The following is a 17,546-nucleotide window of genomic DNA, read 5'->3' as shown; positions in this document are numbered from 1 at the left end:
TGACCATCATTCTTTCTCCTCCTTATCAATTTCCCCCAGATATTAGACCATTCCCAACAGCATACAAATACACTGAAATTTCATCTATATTTTTAAAAGATTCCTCCAGTGGCCTCATCTCTCTCTCCAGCTATTGCATTTACCTACTCACTTTCAGGAAAAAAAAATCTTAGAAATATTAATATTCTTTCACTCTCATATTTTCTTTTTAATTCATTTTGGGCAGGTTTTTCTCCAACCACCATGCAGAAGCCACTGTTAACCAGAGTCACTAGCAAACCCCATCCTGCCAAATCCAAGATTAGTTCTCTACTACAATTTGTACTCTGCACTTCTTCCTTCCTTTTCTGGTTCCTCTTGTGCTCCAGGCATTTTGCTGGGTCCTGTTCTAACTAACAGCTGCTTCTCAATTAATCTGGTAAATGTTAATTACTTCCAATTTAACATAATACTTATTCTAGAGGGACGCAAACTTAGTAACAGGCTCTTATTAAAAATAAATAAATAAATAAATAAATAATCAAAAAGCAGCAAGACTCCAAGGAGTATAATCATGCAATGGTATTTCAGGTATTATGACAGAAAACTTTGTCATTTATTAGCTGTGGAGACAGAAAGCAAGTCATATCATCTCTTAGGGCCTCCATTTCTCTTCCATAACTGAGAAGGTTAGAGTCAGAAAAAGTCTAAGATAGTTTAATTAGGTATGAGAGAGGAACTCTAAACAGACTTATAATGAGATGTATCATTGGTCAGTGGCTGAAGCCAGAACCAGTAATGTGTAAAGATTAAAGAACTAGTTATATCATTGCTGCAAGAGGAAGCATCATAATTCTCTGATCTGTCAAATATGAAAAATAGCAACCACCAATCTGGCATTATATCAGGGCCCTGGAAAGCATGGTCTAATCACAGGACTTGGTTGAAATATCCTTCCTCTGGGTTTCTCAGAGCATGAAATTATTTAATAGGAGGAAACAAGAGCTTTCATTTTACAGTCAGAGATAAGACATATAATTCAGAGATTCAGGAAAGTAAAAGGATGGGGAAGGAGAGCATAAGAAAAGGGCTAGGATGTCAGGAGAAACATTTCAGGAAAGATGAAGACTGGGAAGGTCTGGATTTACCCCCAAAATGTCAACTACTGCACATTTTTTACAGCACACCCACTTTCTGGCTTGTATGTTCTGTATGAGAAACTCATAGCTATTTTTATATAATATGTGGTGATTGATGCTTGAGAGTTCTTAGATGATTTAGAAAAACTAAAAAGTATATTGTTTATACTTTCATAATGACAATTTGCCTTATTCCTATTCACCTTAGTACTTCTGAGCAGGAAAGGCTCTTAAAGATCTTAGTCCATATATCAACTTTTCAGATGATGACACAAAAGATCAACATATTGGACACAGGGAAAACAAACAATACCTCCCAACCTAGAGTGGAATTCTCCAGTTTCTACTCAAGTAATAAAAGAAAGTAAAACAGCAAGTAATGCGTGTTGAGCACTATCCGTAAGCCAGGGATATATGCTAAGTATTTTACATTATTATTTCACTTAACTGTGTCAACTTACAGGTTTGCTACTCTTATTATGCTTCTCTCATAGACAAGGAGACTCATCTTAGAGTAATTAAGTCATTCTTGCAAGTCGTGTCGAATTCAAATCCATGCTTCTGATTCCACAGCTTAATCTCTTAATCAGAAGACTATCCTCCCATTTTGCTGTTGGACGCAGGGTAATGAATACTAAAAACTGAATATATGTCAAACATTCCCACTATTTCCAAAACTGGCTCTAAGTGTGGACATTCCTGCCAGGGCCAAGATGTGCGTAATCTGGAATGAAATGGGAAATTTAGAGAAAGCATGCTGGGAAAATTCTGGCAGACCTACAAAATATGGCAGATGGAGAACAACATGAGGATATAACATTATTCCCTCCTGTTTTGCCAGCACTCTTGGCTCCCAGTATACTGCAGCCAGCATGCATCAAGGGCATGAAATATTTTGTTCATTGGCAAGATGTTTTGAGACTTGGTTTCTCAGGGATTGTAAATTTTATAGCATGAATATAAATTAATTAATGAACTTCTATTTTTAATCAATATACCTAAACATGAATCCAGATGACCATTGCTATTTTAAAAGCAATTGCCTTATGAGGCTGCCCAGGTTAGCTGATGGAAGGGAAACGATCTAAGTTAGATAATAGTCCAGGTGGAAAAGATCTCTTTGGCTCCTCTGTTCCAACCTCCTCATAATAAACATAGAAGAAATTGAAGTCCAAACACAGGCATCTAACCTGTCCAAGATCATACTATGAGCAGAATCATATCTAAGTCTAGAACTCTCCTGACTTCCAATCCAGTGTTCTCACCACTATAACTTTTAGTTTTACTAGATTCTACATAATAGCTCATGCAAGAGGAGAAAAAAATATAAAAGAAAAAACAAAGGAGAAAAAAAATGCCTGGAGGAGACCAGAAAATGATTACCACAAAAGGAAAGAGTCACATATCCTTTCATATTTGTAGTTTAGAGAATAAATAAAATAGGTACTGTAGTATATTTTCACTAATGATAAACTAGAGACCCAGAGAGTGACATATCTATTCATATATTTGTTCATGTAGCAAATGTTACTAACTGTCTGCCAGATCCTGGAAAAACAGCCACAAATGAAATAGAGAAGGTTCTTACTTTCATGAAACTTACATTCCAGAAGAGTAGACAAACCATATGAGAAAAATCAAGTAATCACAATAGAACAAAGTAATTATTCAAAATATTACAAATTGAGATTGCTATACAGGTAACAAACTAAAGAATGTAATAAAAAATAATAGAGTATACTTGCTTTAGGTAAACTTACATTCCAGAAGAGTAGACAAATCATATGAGTAAAATCAAGTAATCACAATAGAACAAAGTAATTATTCAAAATATTACAAATTGAGATTGCTATACAGGTAACAAACTAAAGAATGTAATAAAAAATAACAGAGTATACTTGCTTTAGGTAAGGTGTATAGGAAGTCTCTGAGCAAGTGACATTTAAGCTGAGATCTGAACTATGAGAAAGAAGCAGTTTTGCAAATCCCCAGGAGAGGGAACATTACAGACTGAAGCAGCTGCATATGCAAAGCCTGAGGCAGGAAAGGAAGATATGTCAAGGAATGAATGAAGTCTTCTATTCCTGAAATGCAATGGGTAAGAGTCAGAATGGAAAAGGTTGAGGTGGAAGTGAGGACTGGCCAAATGGTGTGGGACCTTGTAGAACTGAGTAAAGATGTTAGAATTTATTTGAAGAGAAGAGGGAAGCTAATGGAAGATTTTAAGTTGGGAAATGACATGATCCTTTTTGCATTTTATGAAGATCACTTCCTGAAGATAAGATGGGCTCCATAAAACCCAACAGGGACAAAAACTTAGGCATCCCAACACTGTGCATGGTAAATTTGAACAAGCCAATTTTTTCTCTCATGCTCATCTCATATCATCAGTGGGGATGCCAAGGGAGTTGATGGGTATAAAATTCCTTTGAAAAAAGCAAGCAGACCCAGACTAACCCCAAGAGTAAGGAAGCACCTTCTAACTTTCTTCAGAGTGTCCCAGAGTGTCACAGGGGCTCAGTAAAGGCTGGAGAAGGTGACAGCTCTTATCAGTTCTCTTGCATTTTGTCCCCTCTTCCTCACAACAATGCCAACAGGATATATAATTCTGAGCCTGATTTATATACAAGGGAACTGAAGCTGAGAGGGGTTAAAATAGTCATTTTAACTTCTCTATCGGTTAAGAATCTGTTTCTAAGATTCTTGGTATCTAGCCTAAATCTCAATTAACTATACTCTTTATTAAGTCTCTTCCCCAACAAGAAGCTCTTAAGATCTTCAGCCTTTGACAGAGAGTAAAATAGCAGTACAAAGTTCCAAACCACCCTTTCTATTAAGAAAATATATAGACATTTCTGCCAAGATTCACTGATGTCTCCAGGGAACCCACATGGCTTAGCTTAATTTACAACTAACCTAGTGTCAAAATAATCTTCTGATATCATCCTGTGATATGAAGTCACCAAGACCCATTATAATAGTTCTTGAGCTCTAGCAAGGACAGACAGAAATATATCAAATGATGCCTTATACTAATGGACTTGGAAACCAAGAAAGCAAAGATAATAGGGTAAGATAAGAGGTCATGCTGACGGCTAGACTGGACATGCTAAAAAGTCAGCTCTGAGCACTAATATTGTTTATCTCCTCAAGGCTTCAGGTCATTAATAATGCCCTCCAAAGTGACCCAGGCTTTATTAGGAGGTTTAGGTCAGTGGTTTTAAATGACTAAAATTAAGTTTCATATTTGGGGTGGGAAGTCTTCTGGATTTATTTTCATTTCCATCCATTTCCTTCTGCTGAAGAAGATAAAGTTTGTTCTCTGAAAGCCTTTGGAAGCAGAATTTAGTGGAAGAATATATCAGTCAAAGAGAAAGGAAAAAAGATGCTTCTCATTCCAGCTCAGTCAACCTGCCTCTTGCTTACTGGGTCCCTTACAGGGGCTCTCCCATTTCTAGACCCTGTTTCTTCACCTCTAAATGGAAAAGTAGATTATTTCTAAAAGTTCTTTAGCTCTAATAATCCATAATTTTGTATACAAACACCTAAATCAACAAGCCTCAATAGGTCACAAACCCAAGCTTTTGTAGAGACTATAGAGGACATCCATGTAGTTCCCAGTGGTATCCACTACCAGTGGTGCATGTTTGTAGACGTGTGCATACTGTACAGCCTATGACTGTGTAGAGAAAATAGCAAACAATACCGTCAGTTCTTCAACTGAACAATGTCTTTGCTAACCTGGGAAGCTTCATGAATATGTTTATGAGAAACAATATAATTATAATTAAATAAAATAGCTATGTGAGGACCTGCATCCATCCCATGTACTACTAAGGGCTCATCCACTAATTCTAATACCCCTTCATTTAAGAAGCACATATATAAGGAAGAAAGAAGATGGGATATTTCTCCACTGCCTCTAACTTGGGATAAGTTCATGTTGGTCTGTGTTCTGGCCTATCCTCCAGCATCACCATGGCAACATTTTCCCAACAGTAAAAAATGGCATGGTAATGAAGACAGCTGCTGTATAATGAGCTGGACCTAAACAAGGGCAGAGCCTCAGAAGGGTAGAGGGGAAGGAACAATGCTTACATACCGCACCTTATTAGAAGGGCTTCCCTGGGAGAAGTAAATGGATTATACATAGTTCTTACGTCAAGACATGAAGGAAAATGTTACAGGCATTTTTGCTGCTAATTTGTGACATTCTCATCAGGCATGGCCCTTGTGACATACCATATAAGTTGTATCTTGATCATTCAAATGTCTGTTTCCCACCCAAATGTTAAATATGCCAGTGTGTGGGAACTGGCATGAGTGTGGGAACTCATTTGATAGTTGCAGACCTCTGACCGTCGAGCTTTATTTTTCTGCAGGGTCCAAAGCTGTCTTTTCTTCATTTTCAGTAACTAAGAAGGAATCAAAGAGCTAGAACTCTTCAGTATTGTATGGAGATGGTATCATTTGGGGAAAATCCAATGGTCTTGCTTCATCTTTCTATCCCCACCATGAAGCACAAAGTCTTGCACTTGGTAGGAACTCCTGCCTGGATAGAAGCTTCCATCACTCACCACCCCTGTCACTGATAGGTAGGATCCTCTTATTCACTATTGTATCTTGAGTGCCAAAACAATGCCTGGTTCAATAAATGTGTGTTGACTGATTTACTGACCAGCCTAAAGTGGGCCTTTATCACTTCCAATAGTATTATAATTTTTCTTATTAACTCAGTTTGCTACTAGCTGATAGGCCCTAATTGAGTCATCTCCACTGCCCTCAAATTCCCAGCCCTATAGCTGACCTTTCCTCCATCCCAACTCCCTTTCTCTGTCACCTCCTTGATGACTCCCAGCAGAAACTATGGCCTTATAAAGAAACTGGAAGCCACCAGACAAAGGCCAGAGTCCCTCCACTTCCTGCTACAAAATCTAGAAACCATCTTCCCATCTTCACAATAAAGCAGATGTTTCTTCCTCTTATCCAAGTCCAACTCTACCAGCTGAGATTTGTATGCTCCTTTTCCCACCTTCTCAGGAATCTTACACACCAGTGTTCCCATACCTTATGGTATGTACTCATTCATCCCCATGACCATCCTCTCTTTCCCCTTTCTCTCCCTCTTTCCCATCATTCTCTCCTCTTCCTCTCTTTCAGAGGGATCCTTTCTACTCTTAAATGGGTCTCTTTTAGGGACGCCTGGGTGGCTCAGAGGTTTGGTGCCTGCCTTCAGCCCAGGGTGTGATCCTGGAGACCTGAGATCGAGTCCCACATCAGACTCCCTGCATGGAGCCTGCTTCTCTCTCTGCCTGCGTCTCTGCTTCTCTCTCTGTGTCTGTGTCTCTCATGAATAAAAAAAAATAAAATATTTTTTAAAAAATGAGTCTCTTTTACTAAAAATCACAATTTCCCTCAATTCAAAATTACCTTTCAGTCACAATATGTCTCTACTTCCCCTTTTCAGCCAAACTTCTCAAAATAATTTCTATGACCCTATTAATAAATCCTCCATCTCCTCACTTCTTTCTAACTCCCCAGATCAGTGCAATCTGCATGCCCCCATCATTGTAATTATATACCTTTCATAAAGTCATGAGTGATTTTGTCTTAACTTCTTAAAGAATCAGATCTTCTTGACCTTATCTTGGTTTTACTCCTCTTTTCTCAGGCTCTTGGCCAGGGCAGGGGTGAGGGAGGGGGCAGCTATCTTTCTACTAAATATTGGAATTTCTCAAGGTCCCTATCTGTACTGTTTCCCTAGTCAACCTCGCCCATGCCTACAACTTTAATTATCTTCTACAAGCAAAGACTCAAGGTCTCCCTATGAGTTCTAGACACCTGTATCCAGCCTCCTCTGGATTTTTACACATAGCCATCACAAAGGCTTATCAAAGTCAGCAGTCTAAAATTAAACTCATGATCTTTCCCCTTCAACTCAGGCCTATACTGGTGCTTAAAGCAATGTGAATGGGCCTAGATTTTGACTGGTACCATTGAATGTATGACCGTCCATTCAACAAATGATCAATGGATAGGTAATCTATTCAATTATACCAGCTAAAACAAAAGAATCATGGTTGTAACTCTCTTCTATACTTTCCATGTCTAATCCAACATCAAATACGTTTCACTTCTTTAAATAGATCTCAAATCTGTCCAGTTCTCTTCATCTCTACTCCATAACAGCAGTTTAAGCCCTTTCATTATCTTATAGATTCCTACAATTATTCCTGGATATGCTTTACTTTGATGCTTAGCCCCTTAAAATGTTCATACAGCAGCTGGAAAATTATTTCAAAATGTAAACCTGGTCATATCACTCCTGTGTTGATGATTCAATAGCTTCATATCTTTGTTAGCTGAATGCCAGAATACTTAAAATGACCCATAAGGTCCACAGGGGTGGCTGTACTGTCCTCTCCAAGTTCTTTTCATACCTAATGCTCATTTGCTCTCTGTACTCCAGCCACATGACCCTTCATTTGGTTTCTCAGATAAATCATGCTTCTGCTAGGCATGGACTTTTTTCATACTTTTCTCATTGCCTAAATTCTATCCCTTTCATCACTTGGTTAACTCCTATACTTCCTCCTCTATCACTACCAACTCAGACACTTCTTTGCCCTTCCAGACAAGAGCAAGTCTCCTTACATACTCTCTAAGTACGCTGTATTTCTCTTTCATCATAATTACTCCAGTAATTATTTGATCATCTTAAGTGTTTATTTTATTAAATGACTACCCTGCCACTACATTCTAAGTTGCATGGGGGTAGAAGTGTACCTAGCATAGTGTCTGGTAGCTTAAATATTAATTAATGAATAAATAAATGAATCAAGTACTTGATAAATAGTGGTAGTGGTAATAATAGAAAGAGCAAAGCCATAATTTTTCTCTGTAGACAAGCAAATCAAGGGAAAGAGAGTACCTTGAACCCAAGCCCAGCCATGTTCTTTTATGTAGCTAATTATGCTTCCATTTTTCTGAGTCCTAAATATACCTATGGCCTACTCTGGAAAAACAAAGAGAACCACTGAGATGAGGATTTAAAGATATTACCTTCACAATTCAGGGAGTGTACCTTTGTTGTTATCACCTCTCTGGTTTCCTCCTCCTTTCTTCTAGTTGGGAATGGACCTCTTCTGTAATTCACAGCATTAGGCAAGAAATCTAAGCTAAGCCAACCTCATTCTTTCTTTGAGGAATTTAATTTTTTTTGAAAGAGAAAGAGAGGAGAGAGAGTAGGGACAGAGGAAGAGGGAGAAAGGGGATCTTATGCAAGCTCCACCCCCAGGGTGGAGCCCAATGCAGGGCTGGATTTCACAACTCAGAGATTATGACCTGAGCAAAAATCAAGAGTCAGACTCTTAACCAACTAAGTCAGCCAGGCGCCCCAAGGAATTTGACTCTTAAACAGAGATCCAAAAGTAGGGAATGTAGATGGAATTAAGCATCAGATGACAGTGACTTAAAGAGGCTGCTCATGAGCATTCCCTGCTTGGCTCTCCAGAGTTAACAGTTCCTGTCCTGCTTGAGGACAGGCTGTTTATCTCATCCTTTAATTTTTTGAATTACCCAGTTTGCTATAATTAAGAAAGTTGTGTTTATTTATTTGTTTGCTTCTGCAGCATTATTAATGCTCTTCATCAAAGAAAATTAATGGATATAGTCCATAAGATGAAATTAACAGATATGGGTAGGACTGCATACCACATCAAAAATATATCTTCTTTTCCAGTTTTCATATAATATTTATAAAAATTAACCATAGATCAGAATGAAGAAAAAATCTCAAGAATTTCAAAAGGCAGAAGCTTTACAATCAACACTTTAAAACAAATGATAAAAAAAACTAAAATTTGATCATGTAAAAAATTAATCCCAGATTTATAAATCACTTTAAAGGAAAATGCAATTGAAGACAAAAATCAATATCACATTTACACATTCTACTTTATATCATTTATTGAATGTACATCATGTGCCAGCAAACAGGTCATTGATCAAATATTTTTATTAGATCAACCAACCTTGAACTCTTAGTTCAAGAAAATAGCATTTACTGAATGCTTACTGTATGAAACACTGTGCAAAACTGTTTACACCCATTTTGCCATGTAATCCTCACAACAATCCTAATGAATTAGAACATATTAATCCCACTGATTAATTGGGACTAATTAATAATTAGTCTGAGAAAACTGGTGCTTAGACAGGCAGATCACTTGCCCAAATCCATATACTTTCAAGAAGCAAAATTAAACTCAGGCCTACCTGACCATGACCACAGAACCTTAGGTCTTCTCACTATACCATTAGCCAGTTTAGTGCCATCACTAAAAGACAAAACTTGTGAAAGAAACATCAGCCCAGGTGACCAGAAAGAGACTGTGGGAAACCTGATTATCACAAACAAGACTCTAAAGTCACAAAAGGAGCAAATGTGCTGCCTTCCATTTCTCTCCCTTCCTCTTTCTTTCCTTCATGTATATACCCACCTATGTAGCACAACTTGATTGAGTACTCTTTATGCAGCAGCACTGTGCTAGCCACACAAGTGGAACAGTAAATAAGTAAAATAGCACCCTACCTGCTATAATTAATCTTAATGTTTTTATTGGGATGAGTGATGACTTAAACAAGAAGCCTCAAACATCTCTTAGAAACTACAGAGTGTTATTGGAACTCAAAATACCGTGAAAGTGAATTAGAAATAATTCATATTTTTTATGCATAAGGCTATTGAAATACGGACATATAAAGTAACTTGTCTAAGGACCCATTAGACCAAACATAGTCCTCTTAAATGGTAGAACTGGGGCTTACATACACATCTTCCAACTGCTGATATTGTGTCTTCCATCCACTGCTACTCTCTTTTCCCCCATTTTCTTCTCTGACCTAAATCATGACACTAGCCTTTTTATTGAAATAACCAATGACAGATCTCAGCTAGAGAGTCTGAGGAAGAACTAATGAAGAGCATGTATCACTCTGAAGAATGTTGGCATTCTTAGTTTATACTCTTTTCAACTCCAACTGCTGTTTATATTGCTCTTCACAGCCTGCTTTCCTACTCCTGGAAAGGACTCTTTCTGAGATATTACATTTCTCCTTCCCTTTGATTAGAGTGTTTTGCCCCAAGGACAGCTACTAGATTCATTTAAAAGCAAGTTGTTTAAATCAAGAAGTGCATACATGTGCCTGTGTGTGTTTATGTTCATGTGTGTGTCCCAGGTGGGAAGGGGAAGAGGAGAGAGAGGGAAAGAGATAGGCAAAGAACAAATCCGGTTAGAAATTAAAGTATAAAGAAGTTATCAATTTTTATTTTAATCTGGGACAAGTCACTGCAATCAGAATCCTTGGGGTTCTTTCAGCTCAGAGAGTCAACAGCTCAAAATTCACTCTGCGTGAAGCAATGCCTATTTCTGGTATTACCCCAGCTATTGCTGTGAACTTGGTGCAAGAATGCTGGCTGAAGTAGTCGGAAAAACTCTAAAAGACTAGCCAACTCATCCAGCATCTCCCTCGGGGTCCTCCTATCAGGCCTAGTTCCTTCCACTTGCAATTACATTTAGATGCGCAGGATCATACTGATTAAGAGAGAATTAAAGAGGACAGCTAGTCCAGTGATTTTCACACTTTAATGTATGAACAAATCTCCTAGGAGTTCTCTTAAAATGCACACTCTGATTCATGAGGCCTGGGCTGGGCCCCAAATTCTACATTTCTAATAAGCTCACACATGATACTGATGCTTCTGGTCTATGGAGAACATGGAGTAGTGAGAAGCTCATTCATCTTTGTCGGACTTACTATCCTTTCCAGCAGGGAAGGTCTCCAGTCTTCCTAAAAATCTTCCTTGTAGAAGGACCCCTACCTCTCATAGAGAATTTTATTTTTATTTAGGGAATTCAAAGAACTATTAGAAATTTCATCCTTATTTTACCTCAATATTCACCACCGGTTTGAAGCATCTTTACTTGATTCAAAGAAACAAAATGGAAAACATTTAATCTATCTTCCACATGACAATCTCTTAGAGATATGCAAACTGCCCTAATCATTGCACCCCATCCAAGTGTTCATTCCCTAAGGCCAAATCTTTTCTGGAGCTTTGTGCTATCACTTTTATGATTTCTAATCTCCTTACTATCTTGATTGCCTTCATCTGACTCTTCTCAAAATTCCAACAATTTACTGGGATGTCATCTTCTAGTGTCTGTTTCTGTGGTATTTGCAAAAGTCTAATTTTCTGTTTATTACTTACTGTTAGGCAAATTGTATGAAAAGGGATTTCAAAGAAAAAATAAAAAATGACTATGAAACATTAAAAGAATAGTCAAGCTTAAACCCAATGAAAACAATACTGTACCCCAAAAGGAACTTTGATAATATCTAGTGTTGGCAAGGTTTTGGGGGCATGTGCATGCTTAGTCACCACTGAGGAACTGTAATTTAAATATCTTTTTTTGAAAACTAGAAAGCGAAAGATGATTTAACTTTTTTATGTCTCTAACACAGGTTTAAAAAGGGGGAGTTACAAAAAATAAAGGTATATTTAGGGTTGATTCTTTTAAATCATATCTTTTTGACCCAGGAATTCTACTTAAATGAATCTAGTTATTGGAAATATTTTTATCTAAGTCAACTCTCTTATCCTAAATTTGATAGCACTACCATAACTACTACGAGGACTTCCTCCACTAGGAATACAATAGTTCTATCATAACAGAATCTAATAATAGCTATCATTTAATAAGCACTTACCATATGCCAAGTAAATAGGTGAACTCAAAGAACCTTGAAGTAAATTTTGCTATTGTTTCAATTTTTATGGAGGTAGAAAAAGTGATTCAGAGAGGTCCAGCATCTTCTCAAGGTCATATAGTCAGAAGTGATGGGCCTGGGTACCTAGTAGTCCTGTTGAACATTATTTCCTATCTCTATCTCCTTCCACCATCTCCACTGCCACCATCTAAGCCCAAGTGACCATCACGTTCTTACTTAGATTAATGAAATAGCCTGTATCCCGTCACCTTCCCCACCTCTAACCCTTTCTTCACCATAGCCAAAAAGGATCTTTCTGAGGATCATGTTCTGCTTGGAACATAGGCTTCATTGGCTTTTTTTTTTAATAGAAAAAGAAATAAACAAAGCCCTCAGTGTGGCCTTCAGATCCCTGCATGGTCCCCACCTCACAATATGCCCCCCACATCTCTTCCTTATGGGTACTAGACTCCCCTTGCCTTACCACCACAGGATATTTGCACATGTCCTTTGCTTTGCCTGGAATGCTCTTCTCCCAACCTCCATCCCTAAAACTTCATGTTAGTTTCTTCTCATCTATCAGATCTCAGAACTAGATCACATCTTGTAGTTGCATTTATTAAGTACCTCTTTTGTTAACCCTGCTATGATTTTATATTTTTTATGTTATTAGTTAGTCTCTCTCTCCAACTGGACCACAAAAAACCTCTGATTGCTTTCATTCAAAATACCTTCTACAGTGGCTGGCATGCTGGATGGTGTCATCTACAAGTAACCCTTCATATAAATAGCACTAATATGGCAAATTGCCACTTATTTTATTCTGTGAACTAATTTACACCAGAACGATATGGATGTGCTTCTATTTAAAAGCATTTTGACAGGTTCTATTAACTTGGGTGCATAAAATTTTATTTTTTAACTTAAAGAAGAAGTCCCTTAAAACCCAATCCCAGAATTGAGTGCATGCATGTCAGCTATGAACTGACCTTTAGGTCAATATATTGCGTCCACAGGAACACTCTGTTTAAAGGTAGATACCCCTGAAATGCAAGGCTCAGTAATTCATGTGAGAATAAAATAGAATTTGTTACATGGTACTTCTGAGTCATGATTCAGGGCAAAGCTTTATATTTGGATAGCAAAGAGTCAAGTCTGCTAGGACCCAGATTCTGTTTGGATCCTGGAACCAATAATAACTAACTATATAAGTTTGTGAGGCATCTAACCTTTCTAAATCCTGGATTTTCTCATCTGTAAAAGAGGAAATAAAAATACCTCCTCAGTGGGTTTTTTCAAGGATTGTATTAAAGAATTCAAATAAAATGCTGTTGAAGGAGGTCATAAAGAGGATATGACCACCAGTTGACCCATGAACTGGACTCAGGCAATTGGAGCCTCCTTACCACCCTCCTGTCCTTATAATATATGTTCTTCCTACCATCTCCACACTGGAAGCTGTTCCAAAAACACAGAACTGAGAGAATAAGGCAGTGCTGAGACCATCTAGATGGTATATGTGACTGAACCCAGTAAAGCCCTCTTTATCAATTTTTAAGATTCAGACGGGCAGGTGCAGAAATCTACTTGTCTTATGGCCATGCACAACAAGCTTTATACATACGTTCCACCTAACAGTCTGGAGTGATCTGCCTCATTCAGTCTCTCCTCACCCTCCATATATGGAAACAAGTATACAAACCCACAAGCACTTACACAGCTCCTGGCACACAGTTAACACCAGATTATGGAAGTTGGCACTGCTGCCACTGCTAATGATGATGATAATGAATGATGATGATGATATTTTGCCCTCAGAGAGGAGCAAAATTTTAAACCTTATTGGGGCAGGACTTTTAGCCAATGGGGACTTTTATCTCCTTTGAAAACATGCCATATCATCTGTCAGGTGCTGACTTCCACTGAGTAGCATTCTGATATGCAGAAAAAAATGTCTATTCTGATGCTACTCAAGTATCTACTTTCATAAAGATGTAATTACTAAAGTCTCCGTCTGTTGGTGGTTTAAGCACTCTTAGTTATTCTCTGTTTCCAGTCAACATAAATCATTGACACTGAAGTGGAAACTGATTTTATTTCCGTCAAAGAGCTTTGAAAGAAATCAACAGCCACCACGATTTTCTTCCTAGATATATAACATCTCCTGCCACAGAAATCCTCACTGACTTTCTGGGAATTTGTGAATCCAGAGAGGTGTCTGTGAAAATTAGCCTAAGGATCTCTTATTCTTCGTCTTTTATAAATCTGCCAAAGTGCATACCACTGGGCTTTGTTTCCTCGACTGTATGAAAGGATGGAAAAAAAAAAAAAACCTACCTCGCAGGATTATGGTAAAGATTACATACACTAAATTTAAAAAAAAAAAAAAAGATGGGATCCCTGGGTGGCGCAGCGGTTTGGCGCCTGCCTTTGGCCCAGGGCGCGATCCTGGAGACCCGGGATCGAATCCCACGTCGGGCTCCCGGTGCATGGAGCCTGCTTCTCCCTCTGCCTATGTCTCTGCTTCTCTCTCTCTCACTGTGTGCCTATCATAAATAAATAAAATTTAAAAAAAAAAATAGAAGATTACATACACTAAGACATGTAAGATGCTTAAAGTAGCACCTGGGAAGAATAATTGCTCAACAAATATCAGCTATTATATTTTTTATTTTATAGATTTTAGTAGATGCTATGGGTACCCTCACATCACATCCTCTTAGCCCACCTGATTTAAGCCACTGCTACAAAGAGTAGTCCTGTGCAGTCTCAGACTTACCTCTGATGATAGAGTTGCACCATAACTTCATGCTCCATATCTATTTTTCTATCCTGTAACATTCTCTGACAATGCGGAAGTTGTTCAACTCCTGAGCAAGAACAGTCTAGAGTTATAGGGAAGTTATTGACCCCAGGAGCAACCCTCAAACAACGGGGGACAGGAATTGGTAGAAAAAAAGCTTATTTTCATTCAAGTGAACAATTCTAATTGGTTTTCTGTTTGATTATTAGGAAATTCCAGTGGAATTGACCTCCTGTTGTGGCTTCCTTGGGTTTTCTACACATGAGCTTCTGCTGTTTCCTTAGGTGTCATCCAAACATATTGTGAAGTGTTTGAAAGTGACCCTCATATCCCACTTCACTCTTCTGAGTCTTCTTCAGGCAAAACATTCCCAACCTGCATCAAATGTTGCCTTTAGGATACCGAGCCCTTCATTGATCTCACCATCTTCACATAGTTAGAAAGTGAATATCCAGGTAATAGGGGGCATAGATGTGCACATACTTTCTTAGCAGCTATTTTGACTTGCTTTCCTGTACTGATAGTGCATTAAAACTGAGAAGTCCTTGGGGTGCCTGGGTGGCTCAGTCTATTGAGCATTTGCCTTGGGTTCAGGTCATGATATCAGGATCCTGCAATCAAGCCCTGTGATTGAGCCCTGCAATCAAGACCTGCTCAGGCTCCTGGCTCAAGGGGGTATCTGTTTCTCCCTCTCCCTCTGCCTCTGCCTCTGCCCCTCAAACCCTCTGTGCTATCTTGAGCTCTCTCTCAAATAAATACAATATTAAAAAAAAAAAAAACCTGAGAAGTCCTTCTCACATGAACACTCCCAACCACATCTCCCAGTTTTTAGATCTCACAAGTCTTTTTGACCCCAATAAAAATAAATACATTTCTATGTTTAACCTATTAACTTATTACATGTCTTTATCACTTCTACATCATCTCCCTGCACAATAACAAGCCTGTTACTGGATCACTTACTAGACACTGTTCTATTTCATTAAACCTCCCCTGTTGCAATAGAGATGCCTTTGAATCTTTAATTGGTTGTCCTATGTGTATCTTCCAGCCTCAAGTCACATCTGCTACTATCCACCCTTATAATTTTAATGACCCTGCATTTCAATGAGATACTACATTCCAATACTTACACTTTATCAGAAATAAATATTAAAGTTTGTTAATAGTAATTTCAATGTCAAAGTGCATCATGAGGGGATCCCTGGGTAGCTCAGCGGTTTAGCACCTGCTTTTGGCCCAGGGCGTGGTCCTGGAGCCCAGGGATTGAGTCCCACATAAGGCTCCCAGTGCATGGAGCCTGCTTCTCCCTCTACCTGTGTCTCTGTCTCTGTCTCTCTCTGTGTGTCTCTCATGAATAAATAAATAAAATATTAAAAAAAATAAAAAAGACATCATGAATGAGAGGGCTCCAATTCTGGCTCTGCCATAACTTTCTATTTATGTCATTGTTAAGGCTGTACAGAAAATTTTCCTGGTTCTCTGTTTTCTGTACACATGGTAGGAGAGCACTCCCTGCCCCTATTGTGTTTGAGTGGATACACATGATTATCTCTGCCAAAGAGCTGTGAGCTATGAACAAAGGTGACATGTATTACTTACTTCTGGGCTAGGATTTATGGTCGCCTACTTGAGAACTTCCAGAGCTCACTTTCTATCATAATGATTAGCAAAGTCCCAGATAGTGACCACTCCATCAGTCTAGGTCCTAAAGTGAGTAGAATGTGGGACAGACCTTCCAGCTGGCCAATGATAAATTTATAGTGTGAGTGAGAAATAAATCTTTACTGTTTTAAACCCCTGAGATATCATTTATTTCAGCAGCATAAACTGCCCCATCTTGACCAACAGATTATTCTTGGACAAATCACTTGACCTTTTTAGTCTCAGTTTTATCATTCAATTTAACAAACAAATATTTAAAAATAATTAAAATTTAGGAAGCATCTCTTAACTATAAGATGCTGTAATGTAAGTACTCTCATTTAATCTTCTCAACAACCATATAAGGTTTCATCCCTTGCAAAAATATTCCCGAACTCAGATATCTCAAATCTACTGCTATCATAATAATCCAAGCCATGATCTAAGCCATTGCTATTTCTTAGAGTACTGCACCAGCCTCGTACTTATAGCCTGTTAAAACTTCACCCTTCATAATTCTGCTCACAACTTTCCAAAGAAGTCCCTCTGTAGACTGAATCTGACTGAAACTCTATATCAAATCCTAGAAAAAAATTACATGATCTGGCCCCCATCAGCCACTTCAACCTAAGCACTCATACTCTCCTGTCTACTCATTAAGTCCCATCTACATTTGTCTTCTTGATGTTTCTGAAACATATCAAGATGTGACTGCCTCAGGACTTTTGCACTTGCTATTACTTTTGCTGGGAACGCACTTCCCTTAGTTGTTTTATGACTGACTTTTCATTATTCAGCTCTCAGCCCAAATAACATCTCCTAAGATAAGTTTACTTTGACTACCCCTGATAAAAGAACACCTCCAGCCTTATGTTTGTATCGTCTTGTACCCTTTTGCCTCACAACACAATTATCTGAAATCATTAATTTACTAGTTTGCTTGTATATTTTTGGAATTCCCTACTGTAAGAAAAGCTCCATGTGACAGAGATTTTTGTCTTGCTTTTTCACTGTTTCTACAAATCCTCAAACATTGCCTGGTACATAGTGAATCCTCAAGAAGTATTTGTTGAAAAAAACAGAGTGAATGAATCTACAATATACAGATAAGGAAATGAGGCTGGCAGAGTTTGAGTAACGTTCCCAATGTCTTACAGGATTTCTAGGGATATGCCTGATTCTAATCTCCACTGCCTTTTGGTACAGCA

The 17,546-nt window shown here is 38.2% G+C and overlaps 1 long non-coding RNA gene across 2 annotated transcripts in view; it reads right to left on the bottom strand.

Moving 5' to 3' along the window:
• LOC121487937 overlaps positions 1–8,367 on the bottom strand; it is a 109,738-nt gene extending 101,371 nt beyond the window's left edge. The window contains exon 1 of one of the 2 annotated variants that reach the window (XR_005986945.1): positions 8,181–8,367. This is a non-coding gene — a long non-coding RNA (uncharacterized LOC121487937). The remainder of the gene's footprint in view (positions 1–8,180) is intronic. The other variant, XR_005986944.1, reaches the window with a different exon arrangement.
• Between the last annotated feature and the right edge of the window lie 9,179 nt (positions 8,368–17,546).

The sequence above is a fragment of the Vulpes lagopus genome, chromosome 3, assembly GCF_018345385.1.
Source record: "Vulpes lagopus strain Blue_001 chromosome 3, ASM1834538v1, whole genome shotgun sequence".
In the NCBI taxonomy this organism is placed as follows: domain Eukaryota; kingdom Metazoa; phylum Chordata; class Mammalia; order Carnivora; family Canidae; genus Vulpes; species Vulpes lagopus.
This window is presented reverse-complemented; position numbering and strand designations above follow the sequence as displayed.